Below are 23,351 nucleotides of genomic sequence, written 5' to 3'. Positions count from 1 at the left end.
ACTCTCACATTAAAGGTTACTGCACAAGATAAGAGCTCATGATGTTGGGGGTGATATATTAGCATGGATAGAGGATTGGCTAACTGACAGGAAAGAGTGAGTTGGGATAAATGGGTCATTTTGAGGTTAGCAAACTGTAACTAGTGGAGTGCCGCAGGGATCAGTGTTGGGGCCTCAACTATTTCTGATCTATACGAATGACTTGGATGAAGGGACCAATTGTATTGTAGCTAAATTTGCTAATGATGTAAAGGTAGGTAGGAAGGCATGTTGTGAGGAGGATACAAAGAGTCTGCAAACAGATATAGATAAGTTAAGTGAGTAGGCAGATGGTGTATAATGTGGTAAAATGTGAGGATGTCCACTTTGGCAGGAAGGATAGAAAAGCAGAATATTATTGAAATAGCAAGAGAGAGACTGCAGAATGCTGCAGCACAGAGGAATCTAGGTGTCCTTGTACATGAATCACATAAAGTTAGTATTCATGTACAGGAAGTGATTAGGAAGGCAAATGGAGTGTTGGCTGTTATTGCAATGGGGATGGAGTATAAAAGTAGGAGAATCTTGCTGCAATTGTACAGGGTATTGGTGAGACTGCATCTAGAGTACTCTGTACAACTTTGGTCTCCTGACTTAAGGAGGGATATACTTGCATCAGAAACAGTTAAGAGAATGTTTACTAGGCTGATTCCCGGGATGAAGGGGTTGTCTTATGAAGAAAGATTGGGTCTGTATCCATTGTAGTTTAGAGGAATGAGAGGTGATCTTACTGAAACATACAAGATTCTGAGGGGATTTGCAGGGTAGATGCTGAGAATCTGTTTCCTCTCATGGGGGAATTGATAAGTAAGGGACACTGTTTAAAAATAAGGGGTCTCCCATTTAAGACGGTGATGAGGAGGAATATTTTTCTCTCAGAGGGGCATTAGTCTCTAGAATTCTCTTCCACAGAGAGTGTGGAGGCTGAGTCATTGAATATTTCAAGGCTGAGTTCGACAGATTTTTGACCTACAAGGAAATCAAAGGTTCATGGGATTGGGGACAGACTGGAAAGTGGAGTTAAGACCACAATCAGATCAGCCATGGTGCAGCCTCTATGGGCTGAATGGCCTATATCCTATGGTCTTGCCTACCTGACCAGTACATTCTTACCTCCCTGCAGTCTCCAGCTTTCTATCTCACTACCAAGCACACATCCATTTGTTTTTTGTATCATGCGCAAACTTCTTATTCATGTCCCTACATTTAAGTCTGAATCAGTGATATAAACCAGGAATGATGGACCCAGTACTGAGCTCTGTGAAACCCCACTGGAAACAGCCTTCCAGTCACAAAAAAAAAACACCCATCAATCATCATACATCACTTCCTACCATTGAGTCAACTCTGCATCCAACTTGTACCTTGCCCTGGGGTCCCATGAGGTTTTATTTTTCTTCCCAGTCTGCCATGTGGGACCTTGTAGATGTGGAGAGAATGTTTCCGTTTGTGCGAGAATCCAAAACTAGGGGCCAGAAACACAAGATAGTTACTGATAAATCCCAAAGGGAAATAAGGAGAAATGTGTTTACTCAGAGTGGTTAGAAAGTGGAACTCACTACAACAGGAAGTGGTTGTGGCAAAAAACTGAGCTAATTTCAAAAGGAAAGTAGACAAGAGAAAAAGGAATAAAAAGATAAACTGAAAGACTGAACTGAGGTAGATGGAATGGAAGGTGACGCTTGTGGAGTGTAAAGACCAGCAGTGACGAGTTGGGAGGAATCGCCTGTGTCTATTCTGTACCTTCTGTGTAATTCTGTGTAAACTCTTTTTACAAGGTATTAGGAGGAGAGGATTCACAGGTATGAAACTAAAACCAATTATCAAGATCTGACAGAGCACTTGATTCATCAGGGCCTGAATATCATTGGCCTTTGAACATGGAAGGAGAAATGTTTGTCCATGGGAAGAGATTTCAAACATCAGTGTGACCGGAAAAGCACCGAGACACACACACCTGAGTGCGAGTGTTCCGGTACACAGCCTGAAAAGAATCACACCATTCACAGCGAGAAGAAAATGTACATGTGTTCTGTGTGTGGACAAAGCTTCAACTGATCTTCCAAGTTGGAGAGGCAGAAGGACCATGGAGAAACCATGGAAATGTGGGGACTGTGGGAAGGGATTCAAATGCCAATTGCAGTTGGAAATCCATTGAACATTCATACTGGGGAGAGACCATTCCCCTGCTTCTTGTGTGGCAATGGATTCATTAATTCATCTGACCTTCGGATACACCAGCGAGTTCAGACTGGAGAGAGGCCACTCACCTGCTGTACCTGTGGGAGGAATTCACTCAGTCAGCCCACCTGCTGGCCCACCAGGGAGTTCACACTGTGGGGGGAGAGGCCATTCACCTGCTCTGATTGTGGGAATGGATTCTCTCGGTCATCCCACCTCGCTTTCACCAACTGGTTCACACAGATAAGAGACCTTTTAAAAGCAGGTACCAGTTGCTGACACACCAACAGCAGGGAGAGGCAATTCACCTGCTCCGAGTGTGGGAAGGGATTCATTCATTCATCTGACTTTCTGATATACCAGCGATTTCACACGGGGAGAGGCCATTCACCTGCTCTGTGTGAGGTAAATTCTCACAATTATCCTGCCTCACTGCACACCAACTGGTTCACACTGATCAGAAGTCCTTTAAATGTTCTGACTGTGAGAAGAGCTTTAAAAGCAGGCGTGAATTGCTAGCACACCAACGCACACACACTGGGGAGAGGCCGTTCACCTGCTCCAAGTGTGGGGAGGGATTCGTCCATTTATCCAACCTCCTGAGACACCAGTGAGTTCACACTGTGGGGAGGTTGTTTACTTGCTCAGAGTGTGGGAACGGATTCACAAAGTTATCCCACCTGCTGAGACACCAGCGAGTTCACAGGTGACAGCAGGGGTTAGATTCTGCTGTTATTGCTGCTGTAAATCACACCCAGGACTGAACCATGTTCATTCTGAGAGTTGGTGTTTCTTTCTTCTGATGTTAATAATTGAACTGAAGTTTAGTATTCTGGTTCTGTATCAAATAAAGCTGCTTTGTTTTAAACATATTGTAGATTTTTGTCTTTCCCCCCTGAGTGTTTAACATCACCTGGCTGGAGCTCAGAAAGGACAATCTGGGGGAGGATAATACAGTAGGAACAGAACTTCAGCCTGGACACTGTCCAGGAACACGATGACCATCCACATCTTGTCCCTGTTGGATAAAATCAAACACAGGGTTTATTCTCCTTCTCATTATCTGACCTTTTCGTTTTGTTCAGTTTACACTGATCTCCATGGTAATACAGATATTGTATTTCCTTCCCTCATTTCCAATTTGCCAATATAAGATTTGTTTATCCCAATCTATTTAGATCATCAAATGGATTTTCCCAGGTAGCCCCCCCACCCCCCAGAGCAACACCGTTTAACAATGTTTTTAACATGACTTCGTCTCCCATTGAACAGTTAATGTAATGGGTGGGTTGGTTCTCCCTGGAGGTGTTGAGATGGGCAACACCATCTTCTCCACTGCCTGTAGCAGGAAGGATGCTGAGGTTTGTTGGAGGTTCTGGAGAAACTGGTCCTGAGTCTGTCGAGTAGCCATGGGAAATGGGACCCGGGGGAATTCACAATCTGGATTGGCCAACTTGTCATAAGCTGAACCAGGCTGTGACTGGGGGAAGTGAACAGGAGTGGAGTGAATGGTCATTAAGACACCAGGCAAGGCAGTGACCCAGTCATTGGCCATGACCAGATCATCAGCTCCCCCATGACAGCTTTTTTCAGTATCTTTTCTCCTGAGTGATTAAAGCTCCCGACCATGGACTTTGGTAATGGGGGATGTGGAAATGTTGTTCCACACCCACAAGATGATCCAGCTGCTGCATTACTTCTGCTGTGAAATGAGAGCCATTATCATTCTCTATCCTTTTCCGAAAGCCCCATCTGGTAAAGATTTGTTCTCACAAGCTTTTAGCTGTTGCAACTGCATCATTTTTACTGGCAGGAAAAGCTTCAATCCACCAGCCAACATACATATAACTATCAGGATATACCAGTCTCCTCTTTTACTGTGGGTTGTGGGCCTGCCTGTTTCCCAGCGACGTAATTCAGATGGGATGTGCCCATTGGGATCCTACATTTCGCACGGCCAGATTAATTTGGATACAGGTGAGACACAGGTTCAGGTAGTAATGGACATCGTGGTGCGTCCTCAGCCACCAAGAGTAATTATGTAACATATTGAGGACTGGAAACAGAGAAACACTCCCCTAATTTGATTCATAAACAAAATTAATTCTTTTCTGAGCCATCAAGGTGTGACCTAAATCAAAATTAGAGCTATCCTTGTGATAGAAAACCTCACTGCGGAGTATGAGTGAATCCCTACTTGTTGTGAGAGATGAGGGAAATTCTTTGCTATGGTGTACAGCCTCTTTGACCACAGTCACATCAGGGTCAGGATCCTGACAAGTTTTTAAATCAGGTTTAATTGGAGGCTCATACCGGTGCCAATGATTGTGTTTTGAGTGGATCCCAAGAAATCACTTCTTGAGCAGCTTTCCTGGTGAGTCAGTCAGCCTGGTTATTACCATCACCCTCTTCATTACTCCTGCTGTTGATGTACGTTCACCTTACAAATAGCAACTTGTCCCAGTCACTTACAAGCAAGATCCCAAATCATTCGAAGTTTGGAGTGGTGGGATAGCGATTTCCTTTCTGATGTGGAGAAGCTGTGATTTTTTTGCCAGAGACGTAGGTTTTCTCTGTGGGAGTTACAACCAAAGGATATTTTCAGAATAGTTGGAGATTCCATCAATAACAGATTGAAGGGCTGTGATCACAATAACCTCAGACTTCTGGGCTAAATATTGCGGTGGGTATTTAATAAGGGTACTATGGCTGTTAAGCAAAGCCACAGCATGAGTCTGATACAGTCCTTATTTATAAAACCAAGGCCCATCCACATAAACCCCACTGGAGTTTAACAGTAGTGTGGCCTTAATATGTCCATTGGACACTGCATCTTTCATGTGACAACTATGTGGGGTTCTTTCATACTGCAACATCCGAGCCAATTGGTATTTATGAGATTACAGGATATTAATGCCTTTGCTTTTTAACTCCATAATTCATCGACTCTGTCATTCCAGAGATATTCTCTTAACTTGGCCCTTGTCACTGTGGTATATGGGGTGTGTAGAATCACTCAATTAAACTCTACCAGGTACTCTGTGTGCTTAACTCTTATTTGAAGGCAATATACCTGTGGATGCTGAAGATCCAACATAAAAACAGAAGGTTCTGGAAAAACTCAGCAGGTCTGGCAGCATCGGTGGAGAGAGAAAAATAGTTAATATTTCTAGTGAAATATGAGTCTTCTTTAGAACTGAAGAGAGGTAGAAATGGGATGAGTTTTATGCTGTTGAAAAAGTGGTGTCAGGTCGAACAAAAGAGGTCAGGGAGAGTTTAGAGGGCGGAAGAGATTAAACAATAAAGATGTAATTGAATGAAAGGTAAAAGGAGCTGTAATGGTTGTGATAAAGAAACAAGACACAGTAATTTTTAATGTCAGAATAAAGGATGAAAATCTGTCCATTTCAGTTCTGAAGGAGAGTCGTATTAGACTCAAAATGTTAACTCTGTTTCTCTCTCCAATGACTCTGCCAGACCTGCTGAGTTTTTCCAGTACTTTCTGTTTTTATTTCAGTGAATCCTTTATATCTGCTAAATACACTGATCTTTCCACAGGGATGGGTGTGTCTAAGTAGCCTGAAAAGCCTTTTCCATTCACCACTTGCATTACTACAGCAGATATACATTGTTCTGACCTTGCAAGCAGGGCTGTGGAATTAATTGGATGGATCTTCAAAAAAGCAGGCACAGGTGTGATGAGCTGAATTAAATTATATTTGTGATGTACCATTCTATAAAAGAGTGAACATTCATTATTAGGGATCGAAACGCAAGGAGGGAGGAATCAGTGACTTTGAGATTTAACCCAGCCAGGGTCAGCACCTAGAGGGGAGGAGGGAGAGGGGAACGAGTGGAAAAGCTTTAAAAGGTCACCGGATTCCCACAGGAGAGCAGAAATTTAAATCACTTTGAAAAATAGAACATAGTAATACACAAAATTTATATGTTTTTAACTTAATTTATTTCAATTGGGTAACAAAATTATTTTCTATTCTGTATTTCGAATGTCAATGGCGCTACTGTTACCCAACATTCCTTGCGGATGTGAATGTGCTCTATACATCCCGCAGGCGCCCAGTGCGCAGGCGCTATGCTGACCTCTGGAGCATGCGCAGTGCCACTTTGATCGGAGCCCTGCGAGTACGGGAGAGGGTCTTGGAAATGGGTGAGAGCGGGCGGGGCGGAGGGAGGAATGGAGCTGAAGAGTGGAGTGGAGTGAGAGGAGGCTTATAAGCGCCCGATGTAGGCCTCAAGGCCAGAATCAAGGTCTGCAGGTCTCGTGTTTCCAGCCTTGGGGCTTTTTTACCTGGGAACAGGCCCAGGTGAACCATTATTAGAGGCTCAGGAAGTTACACAATAACAGGTGATTGGGGAGGGCGGCGGGGAGCCGAGCGCATGCGCGGCCATCTCGGTGACGTAACGTAATGGGCGAGGCTTCAGGGTCCCGGTGACCAGGAGAGAAAAATATTGGCGCGTTGATTTTATTCCCACTCTGCAAACTGGAGCTGGTGACAGGCCAGGATGAACGTGCATCATTTTTGGAGGGGCAATGTACTGCAGTGCGCATGTGCGACCATCTTAATACTATAAGAATATTAGAATTAGAAGCACAAGTGGGCCATTCTGCCAATCCAGCATGCTTTGCAATTCAAAAAGATCTTGGCTAATCTGATTGTTTCCTTAACTCCACTTTCCTGCTTCCCTCCTAACCCTTGACTCCCTTGTATATCAAAATCTCAGCCTTGACTCTATCCAAAATATTCCGTAGCCTGCACTCCTCCCTGGGCAAAACAGTTCCACAAAGTAATATGCCTGAGCGAAAAGATTTATCCTTACATCAGTCTTAAATTGGACCCCCCTTATTTTTAAACCTAGTTCTAGATACCCTATCAGGGAAAACATCCTTCAGCATCCACCCTGTCAAGCACCCTCAGAATCTTACATGTTTCAGTAAGATCACTTCTCATTCTTCAAAACTCCAATAAGTACGGGGCCAACATGCTCAACGTTTTCTCATAAAATAAACCCCCTAATCCCAGGAATCAGCCGAGAGAACCTTTGCTGAACCGCTTCCAATGCAAATATGTCCCTGCTTAACTAATCCTGGACCAGGGAGCAGAAGGAGAGAATGTTGTGAACTTGTGTCCTGGACTGACAGAGATGGATTTTGGAAACTCCTTTTTCAGGGGGTTAGAAGAACAGGATTTACACACAGCAAACTCAACCCAACAGAAAAGCTGTCTCCACTGAAATTCAAACCTTGACTGAATATTGTGACATTTATAATCTCCTGTGCAGGGAGTTAGAAAATATGAAGATTGCCAGATTTTTCTCTGACTCCAGTGTTTCTGATTTCTTTCCAGCTGCAGACTCCAGCAGGAGATTTTAAATTTGGAAACAGTGAAATTGTTTCAGAGGTGAGTATTATTGAGCATTCATCTACCATTTAGAGCTCTTAGTGCTGTGCTCTGATTCCATAGCTTTGGGGCTGGTGTGGATCCTTTACTGTGGATCTGAATTGCTGATTCACCCCTGTCCTCACCAATCACCTCTCTGCCATTGTCTAACTTCCCCTGCCTCTAATAATGGGTGTATTTTAACCATATTTGTTATTTTACTGTTATTTCTGCCAACCGTGTCTACATGAGGTTTCCACTGCCGCCCAGCTCCTGTCTATACACCGTTGATCTACCAGCTTTATCTTCCCTTGGTCAGGAATTGTTTTTCCTGCATTTCTCTCCCACTTCTGAGCTTATATTGACCTTCGAATTCTGCTTCATTTGTATTCGCTGTAATTCATTCTTTACACCCTGAAACATTGACTGCTTTCCCCTCTCCACAGTTACAGCCTCATCTGCTGAATACTTTGAGCATTTATTCTTGATATTTCATATTTCTAGTAGCTGCAGTAATTTGTTATTATGTTATTTCTTACATCATTCACAGAACTGAGTCTAGAAATGCAGACGGACCGATTAAAAGCTGGTTTCTATCAGGGTGTGTGTTGGTTGCAGCAGTTGGTCTCTAGCCTCCAGTGCTGGTCCTTTTTCATCAAGTCATAGAATCATTGAATGATGACAATACAGATGGAGGCTATTTAACCTGTCATGCCCACACAAGAGCAAATCAACCAGTCGCAGTCTGCTGCATTTTCCTTGTAGCTGAGGATTTTTTTTCTCTTCATGGCCTTATCCAATTCGGTTCTGAAAGCCTTTGTTGCATCAGTTTGAGCTGGAGTGGAGATGGAGGAGAAGCTGCTGGGTTTAACCCCAAGGACTTTGGAACCCAGTCGGACCCAGCAATTTCCATTGTGAAATTGTCGAGAGAGGTAGATTCCAGGAGAGATCAGGCTGCTAAACAGACACTGTCCATACAATGTAAAGGGATATTGTTTTAGGAACAAATATTTCTGTAGATGCTTTTAATCTATTTTCAAAAAACATATTTAAAAATTTATTCTTGGGACTTGGGTGTCATTAACAAGGCCTGTAGCATATATTGCCAATCCCCAGTTACCTATGGGAAAGATGATGTTTGACCTTCTTGAACAGCTGCAGTCTGTGTGGTGAAGATGCTCCCACAATGATGTTAGGTAAGAAGTTACAGATTATTCTCCCAGCAATGGTGAAGGAATGGTGATATATGTCCAAATCAGCAACAATAATTTGTATTTATATAGCACCTTTAATGTATTAAATGTTCCAAGGCATTTCACAGAAATGTTATGAAGCAACATTTGACACCGAGCCTCACAAGGAGATATGAAGGCAGGTGAACAAAAGCTTGGTCAAAGCGGTAGGTTTTAAGGATTACCCTAAAATAGGAAAGTGAAGTAGTGAGCAGGAGAGATTTAATGAGGAATATCTAGAAGGAACTGCAAGAACAGCCACTGAAAGTAGAATGATCCATATCAGCCGGAATTAGAAGAGAGCAGATATCTTGGAGGGTTGTGTGTTTGGAGGAGATTACAGAGATAGGGAGGGGCATGACCAGGGAGGAAAACAAGGATGAGAATTTTCAAGTTTAGGCGCTTCTTAAACGGGAGTCTTTGTAGGTCAGTGAGCACAGGGAGGATGGGCGTCTTGGTGTGATTAGGCACACGGGCAGCAGAGTCTTGAGCAATCTCAGTATTACTGGGAAGTTAAATGTGAGAGGCCAGCAACAGTGCAGTAAGTCCAGAAAGAACAGAGATAGGGATAATCACAGCCACAGAAGGATTTGAAAACAACGATGACAGTTTAAAAATTTTGGTGCTCCTTAAACAGGACCCTTAGGTCAGTGAGCACAGGGGATATAGGTGAACAAAACTTACTGCAAGTAAACACACAGGCAGCAGAGTGTTGTATCACCTCAAGATTACAGGGAGGGTGAATGTTGGGGGCCAGCCTGGGGTCTGATAGGATAGTTAAGTCTTGAAGAAATAAAACAATGGATGAGTGTTTCAGAAGCAAATGGTCTGAGACGAGGGTGGAGTCGGGCAATGTTACTAAGGTGGAAATTGGTGGTCTTGATGATGATGTGGATATGTGGTCAGAAGCTCACCTCGGGGTCAAGTACTCCACAAAGTTGTGAACAGTCTGGTTCTGCCTCAGACAGTTGCCGGGGAGAGGGATGGAGTTGGTGGTTAGGGAGTGGAGTTTGTAGCAGGGACTGAGGACAATGGCATTGGTCTTCCCGATATTTAAATGGAGGAAATTTCTGCTCATTCGATCAGGGTGATGTGTGACTTGGAGGGGATCTTGAAGTTGATGGTGTTCACAATACCTGCCACCCTGGTCTTTCTGGTTGGTGCAGGTTGAGGTTTTTGGAATTTTTGTCAAAGTTCTGGCCAAGTTATAGACATATAAAATCCCTCTCCTTCACCCCCTGCCTTTCTGTCCTCCTGTGGAGGCTAGAGTCTTGTGAGACCCAGACCGGGTGGCAGGTTCCCTTTCCTGAAGGACATTAGTCAATCAGTTAGTTTTTTACAACATTCCAGCAGTTTTCATGGCCAGTTTTCCCTGGTGTCAGCCCCACAAATTACCGGATTCATTCAGCTCAATTTCACAATCTGCCTTTGTGTTTTACTGGTTGCACTCTCACTCCCTTTTTATCTGTTTTAAATCAATTTCACAGGATATTAGAAGTGGAGGATTTGCAGTTGGGAAACTCAAACCAAACATCACATCAGGATCTGACGGAGTCGTCCAATTTATTGTAACCTGAATATCATTGGATTTTAAACATGGAAGGAAAACTACCATCCACAATAGAGAGAAATCATGGAAATGTGAGGACTGTGGGAAGGGATTCAGTTACCAGTCTAAGCTGGCGCGTTCACACTGGGGAGCGGCCGTTCACCTGCTCTGAATGTGGAAAGGGATTCACTCAGTCTTCCACGATGCTGACACACCAGCGAGTTCACACTGTTAAGAGGCCATTCACCTGCTCCAAGTGTGGGAAGGGATTCATTAATTCAACCAACTTGCTGACACTCCAGCAAGTTCACACTGGGGAGAGACCATTCACCTGCTCTAAATGTGGGAAGGGATTCACTCTGTCATTTGACCTGCTGACACACCAACGAGTTCACACCGGGGAGAGGCCATTCACCTGCTGCATGTGTGGGAAGGGATTCACAAGATCATCCCATCTACTGAGACACCAGCAAGTTCACACTGATGAGAGACCTTTTAAATGCTCGGACTGTGACAAGTGCTATAAAAGTTCTGGGGACCTGATGTCCCATCAACGTGCTCACACTGATGAGAGACCATTCAGGTGTTCTCACTGTGGGAGTGTTCAGGCGATCATCTGACCTCATTGCACACCAGCGCATTCATACTGGGGAGAGGTCTTTCATCTGCTCAAAGTGTGGAAAGGGATTCACTCAGTCATCTTACTAACACCCCATCGAGTTCTCACTGAGTGACAGAAGGGATTCACTCAGCCATCCTATTTGCTGAAACAACAGCAAATTCACAGTGTGGAGGGACATTTAAATGCCCATATCATGGGAAATCCTACAAAGGTTCCCGGGAAGTGATATCCAATCAAAATGTTCACATCACCAGGAACTGTTCAGGTGCTCTCACTTTAGAACTGGGTTTAGGAGATCATCTCAACTCACTGTACACCATAAACTAGTGAGTTAGTAGTGGAGAAAGGCCGTTCACCTGCTGTGGGAAAGGATTCGCTCATTTATCCCACCTGTTAGTCACTAGTAACTTCACAAGTAACTACAGTAATTGAATTTTGCTGTTAATCACATCCAGGACTGAACCATGTTCATTGAGATCTGTTGATGCTGATGTTTATCAACACCAGCCCTGTTATGGGTGTTAATATTGAGGATAAATGTCAAATAAATCAGCTCTGCATTAAATAGAGTATCAATTCTTTTTAATATCTCTACCTCACGTTAGTTCCTTTTGAAGGTTTGTCCCTCTCCCCTGTCTCCTCCATCCTCACCTCCAACAACAAGTATGCAGAGCTCATGGAGCTTCTTTGTCACTAAGATTGAGACAGTCTGATCAATTGCCTCTGCTGCTTCTCTCCCTCCCACTATCCCACTGGGCCAAACTGCCTCTAAAGTTCTCCCTTTCCTGAGCCCTTCCCATCTTTCTCTAGTTTCCCTCCCATTTCCTCTCATGCCCCCCCCCCAAGGGCTCATCTTGTCCATGAGACCTACTGCTGCTCCAAAAACTCTATTCCCTCAAACCCCTGACCACCCAACTTCCCCATGTATGCTGATTTTGTTAATGGTTCTCTCTTTAAATACTTCCCCTCTTTCCTTCATATCTGTCATCATCACCCACTCCTCAATAAAAACAATCCTTCACCTCAGTCATTGCAATCTACCGGCCCTTCACACCACCCTTTCCTCTTCAAGGTCTTTCTTACCTCCCAAGTCCATGCCCCTCTTTCCGAGAACTTAATCTTTGAATCCCTCCAATAAGATTTCTGTCTCTGCCACAGTATCCAAACAACCTTAATTAAAGTCACAAATTACATCTTATTTGAGTGTGACAAAGGTAAACTGCCCATCATTGTCTTTCCTGGCCTGCCTGCAGTCTCTAACATCATTGATGAAACCATCCTCCTGCAATGTCTCTGCACTGTTATCCAGCTGGAAGGGACTGCACACTTCTGATCCCTTTTTTAGCTATTTAATTGTCGTCAAAGGATAATCTGTAGAAACTGTGATTGTTTGAGTTATATTTTTACACACTCGCTCATTTAGTAAGTGATCAGGTGTCACTGAACTTTGACAAAATGTCCTGTTATCATGCTCACAGTGGCTACATCTTGCAAACCAAGTCTCTCTAATTATACCAGTCCTGCTGGATAAAGAGAAGAGTAAAAATTTGCAGTCCACCGTGCAAGCTCTTAGTGGTAAAAAAAAATCTGATACTTCCCATTAAAATGCAAAGCTGTGGATTGCTCTGTATCAAATTTATTGAAACAGACGCATTGCCAAGATTGGCTATCAGATCAATTGTTGGAAGATGCGGATTGGGAGATGAATTTTGGCCTTTCTTATTTTGCAATCCTTATGAGATCAGAATCTCCTCCTCACTTCCCCAGATACAGACCAAGAATAACTAAGACTGGGTCTCCAATGGCGGCCGCGTCACCCACAATCCCGTGCGTCTCAGAAACCACTCTATCTGCCGTGGGTTGGCGGGCAGTTACGCGCATGCTCGTGGGATCTTGAGGTTGTTCCCGGAGAGAAGCCGGAAGCGGCGGATAGCGAGAGTGGAGAATTTTCATTGTTTAATATTCGGCTCTGGGGCCGCACTCGGGATTTGGAAACCCCGCACCCCCGCCCGGGGTTTATTAACCCGCTCCCGACAGTGACCTCTCACCTGACAGCTCACAATGCCCAGCTGATTGAAGGCAGCTCCGGCCCAATAGGAGAGGAGGCAGGTGTGGAGGACCAAACAAGGAGCGGCTAATCCTCTAACCCATCGGAGTGAATGAGGGGGCGGGGCTGAGCCTGGACCTCCCTGATTGGCTGAAATTCCGCATCATTTTGAAAACTGATTTGTCTAAAATTCAAGTGCCCAGTGTAAAACATTAAAGATGATTTGTTGTTGTGAGCTGCATTATTTGGTAGAATTAGAGTGAAGGAGTGGGATTGATCCACAGCCTGAGTCACCAGTTTGCGGACAAGAAGAGAGAATCTGGAGAGGAGAAAAGAATAAGTTGGAGACTGGACACTGAATCAGGAACAATGATCAGAGAGGGAGAGGAGTGTGTGGGACAGAGATTTATAGAATTGTGGGAATGAAAGGGGGGAAATGTTCCATACAAACTAGAATTGTCTGTTCCGAATTTCTGTATTTACAGTGATAACTTCTGTAAACTCCATTTACATGGGGTTAGAAGGGGAGGATTTGCAGGCAGGAAACTCAAACCAAAAATCTCAACAAGATCTTATGCAATCACTTCATTCACATATGGTCAGCTTCCAATTAGGGAAGGAAAAATAATTAGATAAAAGCAAAATACTGTAGTTGCTGGAAATCTGAAACAAAAACAAAAATAGCTGGAAAAACTCAGCAGGTATGACATAATCAGTGGAAAGGAATACAGTTAACGTTTTGAGTCCGTTTGACTTTTCTGATGAAGAGTCATACAGACTCGAAACGTTAACTGTATTCTTCTCCGCAGATGGTGTCAGACCTGCTGAGTTTTTCAGCTATTTTTGTTTTTGAAAGAGAAATAATTGTTTGTTTTGCCTATGCATTTAAATTATCATTGAAATTGGAAAAGCACTGAGACACGCGTATCAAAGTGAGAGTCTTTCAGTGATCTGTGTGTGGAAAGTTTCACAGCCTGATAAAACCACAACAATCAAAGTGTGGAGAAACCACATATAAGTTGTGTGTGGACAAGGCTCCAATCGATCATCCAACCTGGAGAGACACAAAGAAACTTGCACCATGGAGAAATTAGTTATGATAGATCAGAAAGAAACAAGAGAAAGTTGCAAGTCAGGCTAGGACAGTGGAAAACTTCAGAGACAGCTGGGCCAGGTGGGCTAGTGGAAGGGAGGGAAGCAGCAGAGGCAGCTGATCAGATTGTCTCAATCTTAGTGACAAAGATGCTCCATGAACTCCTCACATTTGTTGTTGGAGGGGAGGATGGGGGAGACAGGGGAGAGTGAAAGCCCTTCAAAAGGATCTAACTTGAGCTAGAAATATTAAAAAGAGATTCAATACACTGTGTACTTAACACAAAATGATTTATTTGACTTATGTCAGCAACTTAACTGCCATAATAAAAACTGGAAATGCTGGAAATCATCAGCAGGTCTGACAGCATCTGTGGAGACAGAAACAGACTTAACGTTTCAAGTCCACATGACTCTTCTTTAGAGTTAAGGGAATTTGAAATGTGATGGAATTTATACTGTTTAAGAGGGATGGAGCAGGTAAAGCAGGATAGGTCAGCGACAGTTGGAGGCTAAGGAGAGATAGACAAATATGTCATGAACAAAAGACAAAGGGAGTGTTAACGGCAGTGGTGAAGACTAAAGAAGGTGCTGATAGTGGCACAAAGGTAAGAAAGTAGAATGCGTGAATAGCAGGACAAGAGTCAGCACTCTGTGAAAGAACAACATAGAAACAAGTAACAGATGGCCCTGTTGAGGGAGGGGGAGGTGCCATAACTGGGCCGGAGTTTATTAACTTCAGCAGAAACAGACCCCAATGAACAGAGTTTGTCACATAGTCCTGTATGTGGTTAACATCAAAATTCAATCACTGTTGTTACTCATGAACTCGCTGGTGTTTCAGCAGGTCAGGTGACTGAGTGAATCCCTTCCCACAGTCAGAGCAGGTGAACGGCCTCTCTGCAGTGTGAAGTCGCTGGTGTATCAGCAAAACGGATGAGCGAGTGAATCCCTTCCCACAACCCATGCAGGTAAACGGTCTCACCCCAGTGTGAGTGTGCTGGTGTACAGTGATTTCATCTGAATCTAGTGCCACAGTGAGAGCAGCTGAACGGTCTCTCCCCAGTGTGAATTCGCTGGTGTGTCAGCAGGCTGGATGACTGAGTAAATCCCTTCCCGCACTCAGAGCAGGTGAATGGCCTCTCTCCAGTGTGAGTGTGTTGGTGTGTCAGCAGGTGGGATTGAACTGAGAATCCCTTCCCACACTCAGAGCAGGTGAACGGCCTCTCCCCAGTGTGAACCTGCTGGTGTGTCAGCAAGTCAGATGACTGAAAAAATCCCTTCCCACACTCTGAGCAGGTGAATGGTCTCTCCCCAGTGTGAACCCGCTGGTGTGTCAGCAGGTTGGATGACTGAGTAAATCCCTTCCCACACTGGGAGCAGGTGAATGGCCTCTGCCCAGTGTGAATGCATCGATGAATTTCCAGCAAAGACGGGGTTATGAATCCCTTTCCACAGTCCCCACATTTCCACTGTCTCTCCCCACTGTGAACGGTGCTTTTTCCTTCCATTTCAAAATCTGATAATATTCAGGATACGATAAATTGGATGACTCTGTCAGATCCTGATATGATGTTTGATTTGAGTTTCCTAACTGAAAATCCTTCCCTTCTAATACCCTGTGAAATGGATTTAAAATAGAAAAAAGTGTGAGAGAGAACCCACAAAAACAGGTTGTGAAATTGAGCTGAATGAATCTGGCAATTTGTGGCACTAGCAAAAAGTGGCCATAAAAGCTGCTGGATTGTAATAAAAACCCAACTGGATCAGTAATGCCCTTCAGGAGGGAACCTGCCACGTCTGGTCTGGGCCCACACAAGACTCTGGTCTTCATAGGAGGAGACTGATAGAGAGAGAGACAGAGAGAATCACAGAATTGTTACAGTGCAGAGGGATTCCATTTGGCCCATCATGTCTGCACTGGCTCTCAGAATGAGCATTTCATCTAGTGCCTTTCTCCTACCTTCTCCTGTAACCCTGCAGATAGTTTATTTTCAAATAATCATCTAATTCCTTCTTGGATACTTTTATGGATACTCCAATGCAATCACAGGCAGTGCATTCCAGACCCCAACCACTTGCTGTGTGAAAAAGTTTTTCCAATAAATTATAAAGATTTTCCTTTTCCCACCTATTTCCATTATTTTTTAAAAAAAACACCCCCACTAGAGCTATACCTTGAGTGCCCTACCATCCATTCTTAACTAGCACATTCGTTTAGATATTATCACCAACTTTAACTTTAACACCTATGTGTTCTTTTGTACCATTGTTGTTGACATCTTTTGATGATCTGCTTCTAGCACTGCTTGTTTGTCCCTACAACCACACCACCCCCCCCTCCACCTCTCTCTCTCTCTCCGCCCCCAACACACACACCTTAAACCAGCTTAAATTTCAACTCTTTCTTGGACTCGAACTCAAGTTCTGTCGAAGGGTCATGAGGACTCGAAACGTCAACGCTTTTCTTCTCCGCCGATGCTGCCAGACCTGCTGAGTTTTTCCAGGTAATTCTGTTTTTGTTTTTGTTTTGGATTTCCAGCATCCGCAGTTTTTTTGTTTTTAACTTGTCTATGTTGTTTTGAAGTTCTACGCTATCCTCCTCACAGTTTACAATGCTTCCAAGTTTTGTATCATATGCAAATTCATAATATTGCTGACTATACACCAAGGTTTAAATCATTTATCTGTCAGGAAAAGCAAGGGTTCCAATACCGACCCCTCGGAAACTCCACTACAAATCTTCCTCCAGCCTAGAAAACATCCATTAACCATTACTCTTTGTTTCCTGTCACTCCACCAATTCTGCATCCACGTTGCTGCTATCCATTTTATTGCATGAGTGAGAACTTTTCTCACAAGTCTGTTGTGTGACACTGTATCAAAAGCCTGGAGAGAGGTGGAGAAGCAGCAGGCAAAGTTGTTTCTAAGAGGCGGGACTGGAGGACTGATGATGTCATCTAGTTCTCCCACCAATCAGAGTGCCTGTTAAGGGCAGGGTTTGCAAAATTAAGTGGGCAGGGCTGACCGGTGAACTCCCTCTGGCTTAAAAACAAAAAACTGCAGATGCTGGAAATACAAAACAAAAACAGAATTACCTGGAAAAACTCAGCAGGTCTGGCAGCATCGGCGGAGAAGAAAAGAGTTGACGTTTTGAGTCCTCATGACCCTTCAACAGAACTAGGTGAATCCAAGAAAGGGGTGAAATATAAGCTGGTTTAAGGTGTGTGTGTGTGTGTGGGGGGGTGGGGGGGGGGGGTGGGGGGCGGGGTTGTTGGGTCAGGGGAGAGAAGTGGAGGGGGCTGGTGTGGTTGTAGGGACAAACAAGCAGTGATAGAAGCAGATCATCAAAAGATGTCACAGACAACAGAACAAAAGAACACATAGGTGTTGACGTTGGTGATATTATCTAAATGAATGTGCTAATTAAGAATGGATGGTAGGGCACTCAAGGTATAGCTCTAGTGGGGATGGGGGGAGCATAAAAGATTTAAAAATATTTTAAAATAATGGAAATAGGTGGGAAAAGAAAAATCTATATAATTTATTGGAAAAAACAAAAGGAAGGAGGAAGAAACAGAAAGAGGGTGGGGATGGAGGAGGGAGTTCAAGACCTAAAGTTGTTGAATTCAATATTCAGTCCGGAGGGCTGTAAAGTGCCTAGTCGGAAGAAGAGGTGTTGCTCCTCCAGTTTGCGTTGGGCTTCACTGGAACAATGCAGCAAGCCAAGGACAGACATGTGGGTAGGAGAGCAGGGTGGAGTGTTAAAATGGCAAGCGACAGGGAGGTTTGGGTCATTCTTGTGGACAGACCGCAGGTGTTCTGCAAAGCGGTCACCCAGTTTACGTTTGGTCTCTACTGCCTTTAAAATATTCATTGACTCTGCCTCCACTGTTCTCTGGGGAAGAGAGTTCCAAAGATTTACAACCGGCCGAGAGAAAAAAATGCTTCTCATCTCCATCTTAATTAGGAGACCCCTTATGTTAAAATGTGCACCCCTCGTTTTAGTTTTTCCCACGAGGGGAAAGATCCTTTCAGCATCTACCCTGTCAAGTCCTCTCAGGATCTTATATGTTTCAGGAAGATCACCTCTCCATTTTCTAAACGCCAATGGATACAGGCCCAGCCTGTCCAACCTTTCTTCATAAGATAACCCCCTTCATCCCAGGAATCGACCAAGTTTACCTTCACTGAACCACTTCTAATGCATTTATATTCTTTCTTAAATACGGAGACCAATACTGTACACAGTATGTCTTCTCACCAATGCCCTGTCGAACTGTAGTGAAACATCCCTACTTTTGTGTTCCATTCCCCTTGTAATAGACAACAACATTCCATTTGCCTTCCTAATCACTTGCTCTACCTGCAGACTAACCTTTTCTGATTCATTTACCAGGGCACCCAGATCTCTCTCTGCCTCAGAGCTCTGCGGCCTCTCTCCATTTAAATAATATTCTGCTTTTCTATTCTTCCTGCCAAAGTGGACAAGTTCACTTTTCCTACATTATACTCTATTTGCTTGTCCACTCTCTCTAAATAATAGAGGTTCTATACAAATAGTATATCTTTAGCCTGATATATAAATATACTTAGATATAAATAGTTGAGTTATATAAATATGTGAGGCTCCAGAACTGATGCCTGAGGCACTACACTCATCACAGCTTGTCAACCTGAAACAGACCCATTTATTGCTACTCTCTGCTTCCAGTTAGCTAACTATCTGCTATCCATGCTAATATGTTACCCCCTACCCCACGAGTTCTTATTTTGCATTGTAATCTTAGTGGCATGTCACCAAATAATGCTCTGGGTATTGGTGAATGGAGCTGCAGAGGGCAACTGAAGCAGGAAGTGAGGAGAGGAAACCATATAAAAGTTCACTCATGACCTTCAGGGAAAGAAATCTGCCATCCTTACCTGGCCTGGCCTACACAAGACTCATGACCACAGCAATGTGGTTGACTCCTAACTACCCTCAAATGGCAATTAGGGATGGGCAACAAATGTTGGCACTGTCTGCAATACCCATCCCAGGAAATAAATTAAAAAAAGGAGTGACAAATGGATATTCTTCAGACTATCCAGTTCTCTCCCAGCGTTGGTCTTTTGACCATTGCTCTTCTCAATATAAAGGAATGATCGGGTTTCGCATTATGGGTTTAAAATCAAAATCTCCAGATGATTTTACAATAGGAAATGGGCAGAACAGTGAAGAGGAATATAAGTGACTCACTATGAATGCACAGGTTAGTAACTGGTGCAGGTAATATGTCAGATTAAATTTAACACAGAAAATATGAGGTGATATATTTCCTGAATTAAAAAGCTAAAATATTCACTAAATGCTTATGGTTTAGAAGGATTGGAGAAACAGAACAGTAAAGACAGGGAAGATTCTAGTTTACATTTTCTTATTAATTATCACACTGATGAGGTTTCATGTCAGCAACTTTAATACCTTAAGAAATACAGAAATAAAGAAATGAGCAGATTCACGTCCTCTACTCTATCTTATATTGTTCCATCAATCTGAGTAAATATCCAAGTCCCAAGTGTCATAGAGAGTCATAGAGGTCAACAGCACAGAAAAAGGCCCTTCGACCCATCACGTCTATGCCAGTCAAGCAAGTAATGAACTATTCTAATCCCATTTTCCAGCACTAGGCTCATAGCCTTGTATGCCATGGCATCACAAGTGCACATCCAAATACTTCTTAAATGTTATGAGGGTTTTTTCCTCTACCACCCTTTCAAGCAGTGAGTTCCAGATTCCCACCCCACTCTGGGTGAAAAAATTCTTCCTCACGTCCCCTCTAAACCTCCTGCCCCTTACCTTAAATCTATGCCCCCTGGTTACTGATCCCTCCACCACGGGGAAAAGTTCCTTCCTGTCTACCTTATCTATGCCCCTCATAATTTTATACACCTCAATCATGTCCCCCCTCAATCTCCTCTGCTCCAGGGAAAATAACCCCAGTCTATCCAACTCTCCTCACAACTAAAACTCTCCAGCCCAGACAACATCCTGGTAAATCTCCTCTGCACTCTCTCTAGTGCAATCACATCCTTCCTATAATGCGGATTCCAGATCTGCACACAATACTCTAGCTGTGACCTAACCAGCATTTTATACAGTTCCGGCATAACCTCCCTGCTCTTATATTCTATGCTTCGGCTAATAAAGGCAAGTGTCTCATATATCTTCTTATCCACTTATCACGCTACCTTAAGGGACTGGTGGACATGCACACCAAGGTTACTTTGATCCTCAGTACTTCCCAGGGTCCTACCATTCATCATTTATTCCTGTGCCTTGTTTGTCATGCCCAAGTGCATCACCTCACACTTAACTGGATTAAATTCCATTTGCCATGATCAGCCCATCTGAACAGCCTGTCTATATCCTCCTGTAATCTAAGGCTATCCTCCTCATGATTTACCACCCCACCAAGTTTCATGCCATCCGCGAACTTACTGATCAATCCTCCTACATTCAAGTCTAAATCGTTTATATATACCACAAACAGCAAGGCACCCAACACAAATCCCTGTGGAACCCCACTGAACACAGGCATCCAGTCACAAAAACACCGCCAATTCTGGATCCAATTTGCCAAATTGCCTTGGATCCCATGGGCTCTTATCTTTGTTATCAGTCTCCCAAGCAGGACCTTATCAAAAGCCTTGCTGAAGTCCAAGTAGACTTTGTCAAATGAATTGCCCTCATCTATACACCTGGTCACCTCTTCGAAAAATTCAATCAAATTGGTCAGACATGACCTCCCCTTAAAAAAACCATGCCGACTGTCCTTGATTAATCTCTGCTTCTTCGTGTGTAGATTAATTCTGTCCCTCAGAATTGCTTCCAATAGTTTCCCCACCACTGAGTTTCGACTGACTGGCCTGTAGTTCCCTGATTTATCCCTTCCTCCCTTTTTGAATAATGGTACCACATTGGCTGTCCTCTGGCACCTCTCCTGTGGCCATAGAGGTATTGAAAATTATTGCCAGCACCCCTGCTATCTCCTCCCTTGCCTCACTCAACAGCCTGGGATACATTTCATCCTGGCCTGGAGATATGTCTCCTTTTAAGCCTGCCAGACCATTTAGAACCTCCTCCCTTTCAATGCTAATTTTTAAATTATATCACAGTCCTTCTGCCTGATTTCCATACCCACGTTGTCCCTCTCACTTGTGAACACCGACACAAAGCATTCATTTAGAACCCTATCCACTTCTTCCGGCTCCACACACAAGTTACCACTGTGGTCCTTAATGGGCCTGACTCTTTCCCTAGATATCCTCTTACTCTTAATGTACTTGTAAAATAACTTTGGATTTTCCTTTATTTTACCTGCCAATGTTTTTTCATGCCCCCTTTTTGCTTTCCTAACCTGCTTTTTAAGTTCCCCCCTAGACATTCTATATTCCTCTCAGGCTTCCACTGTTTTGAGGCCAGGGTGTCTGCCACAAGCCTCCCTTTTTCACTTTATCCAAACCACAGTCACTTACATGGTCAGTCAGCTGGATGGAACCTCGGGCACCCTGAGCTTGATCTCCGGTATCTTCAGTCCTGATTAACCCCCTTATATCCGAACCTTTCACTTTTATACTCTGTAGTGATCCAGCTCTGGCCCCTGACTCTTTGTCTCCTCTGTTGGGTTTTGGCAGGAAGTGAAGAAGACAGTTGGAATTTCTCTAATCCGTGATTTACAAGGACACCTTCCCTCATTCCCAGCAGTTACTTTTCTTCAGTAATTTTCTCATTCTCCCTAAACTCCCCTGCCTACTCTTAATTCTGTTATTTCTTTTAGTTTTACATTACAGATATAAACATTACAGATGATAATCTAATCTATTCCATTTCTCACTTTGTTTACGTTTCTGTTGTGGTTAATAACAGACAAATTCTGTCCTTTCCCCTGATCTGATTAGAGTTTCCAATAATTCGATTCTGTGGAATGGAATGTCTTATCAGTGTTTCCATGGTGACATGCCTGCAGTGAAGAGTCTTGTTTAAGTTTCTAACTCTGACTAAACTTCTCTATCCCATCATATACGTTATATCAGACATTGGATGTCAATGTATTTTAGTCATGTTGTGTTAATACCTCTAAAACCAACAAGGTATTCAGAGACACAAACCTTTAATGGTCAGAGGGCAAGTTGGTAAAGTGGTTAAAAAGCAAATGGGATCCTGGGTTTTATAATTCGGGGTGTAGAGTTCAAAAGGACAGAGGTCATTTAAACCTGTGCAAATGGTTAGGCTGCGGTTAGAATATTGAGTCAAGTTTTGGAGATCTTACACCAGGAAGGATGTCAAGACCATGGAGAGGGTGCAGAAGAGATTCACTGAGATGATCCCAGGGAAGAGAAGCTTTAGTTATCAGGAGAGATTAGAGAAACCGGGGCTCTTTTCATTAGAACAAAGGCTAACTGGAGATCTGAGGGAGAGGTTCAACATTTCATCAGGTAAATGAGGAAAAACTGTTTCCACCAGTCGGTGAGTCAGTAACTAGCGGACATCAAATTCAAATCATCACCAAAAGACTCAGAGCCAGGAATGGGATATGGAGCAGACTGTACAATAATGTCCAGGACACTCACTGTCCCTCCGGCTCTCTGTCTACACTGTCCCATCAAACACTCTGAGGGCAGGTACACGGGTGTGTTACTGATACCTCCCCAGGGTATCCGGGTGAGGAAAGGCACTCTAGAAGGTAAGGGGAGCTGGAACCTATCCATGAGAGTGGCCAAGGTTCTGAGAACTGGAAAAATCCAAAGTAATGATGAGGTGTTAGCCATGGCTTAGAGGTTGCATTCTCATGTCTGAGTCAGGAGGTTGTGGGTTCAAATCCACCTCTAGAATTTAAACATAAAATCTAGGCTGACATTCCACTGCAGTACTGAGAGAGCCCTGCAATGTCTGAGATCCTGTCTTTCATATGAGACTGAACGAGCAGGTGTAAGAGATCCATTGGGGCTATTTCAAAGAGCAGGAGATTTCTCCCCAGATTCTTGGTCAATATTTGTCCCTTAATCAACATCGCTAAAGCAGACTATCTGGGTATTATCAACTTCTTGTCTGTGGGATCTTGCTGTGTACAAATGAGCTGCTGTATTTCCTACATTCCAATATCGATGCACTTCAAAGGAATTTCATTGGCTGTAAAATGCTTTGGGA

The 23,351-nt window shown here is 43.6% G+C and overlaps 1 long non-coding RNA gene across 1 annotated transcript; it reads left to right on the top strand.

The window, feature by feature from the left end:
* Positions 1-6,409: 6,409 nt before the first annotated feature.
* Positions 6,410-10,815, top strand: LOC121270606. The gene is made up of 3 exons (XR_005941581.1): positions 6,410-6,586; positions 7,587-7,640; positions 10,339-10,815. It is a non-coding gene; the product is annotated as an uncharacterized LOC121270606 (long non-coding RNA).
* The last annotated feature ends 12,536 nt before the right edge of the window (positions 10,816-23,351 follow it).

This window comes from Carcharodon carcharias, chromosome 27 (genome assembly GCF_017639515.1).
Source record: "Carcharodon carcharias isolate sCarCar2 chromosome 27, sCarCar2.pri, whole genome shotgun sequence".
Lineage (NCBI taxonomy): Eukaryota > Metazoa > Chordata > Chondrichthyes > Lamniformes > Lamnidae > Carcharodon > Carcharodon carcharias.
Note: the sequence above shows the minus strand (reverse complement) of the source record. Positions and strands in the feature narration are given on the sequence as shown.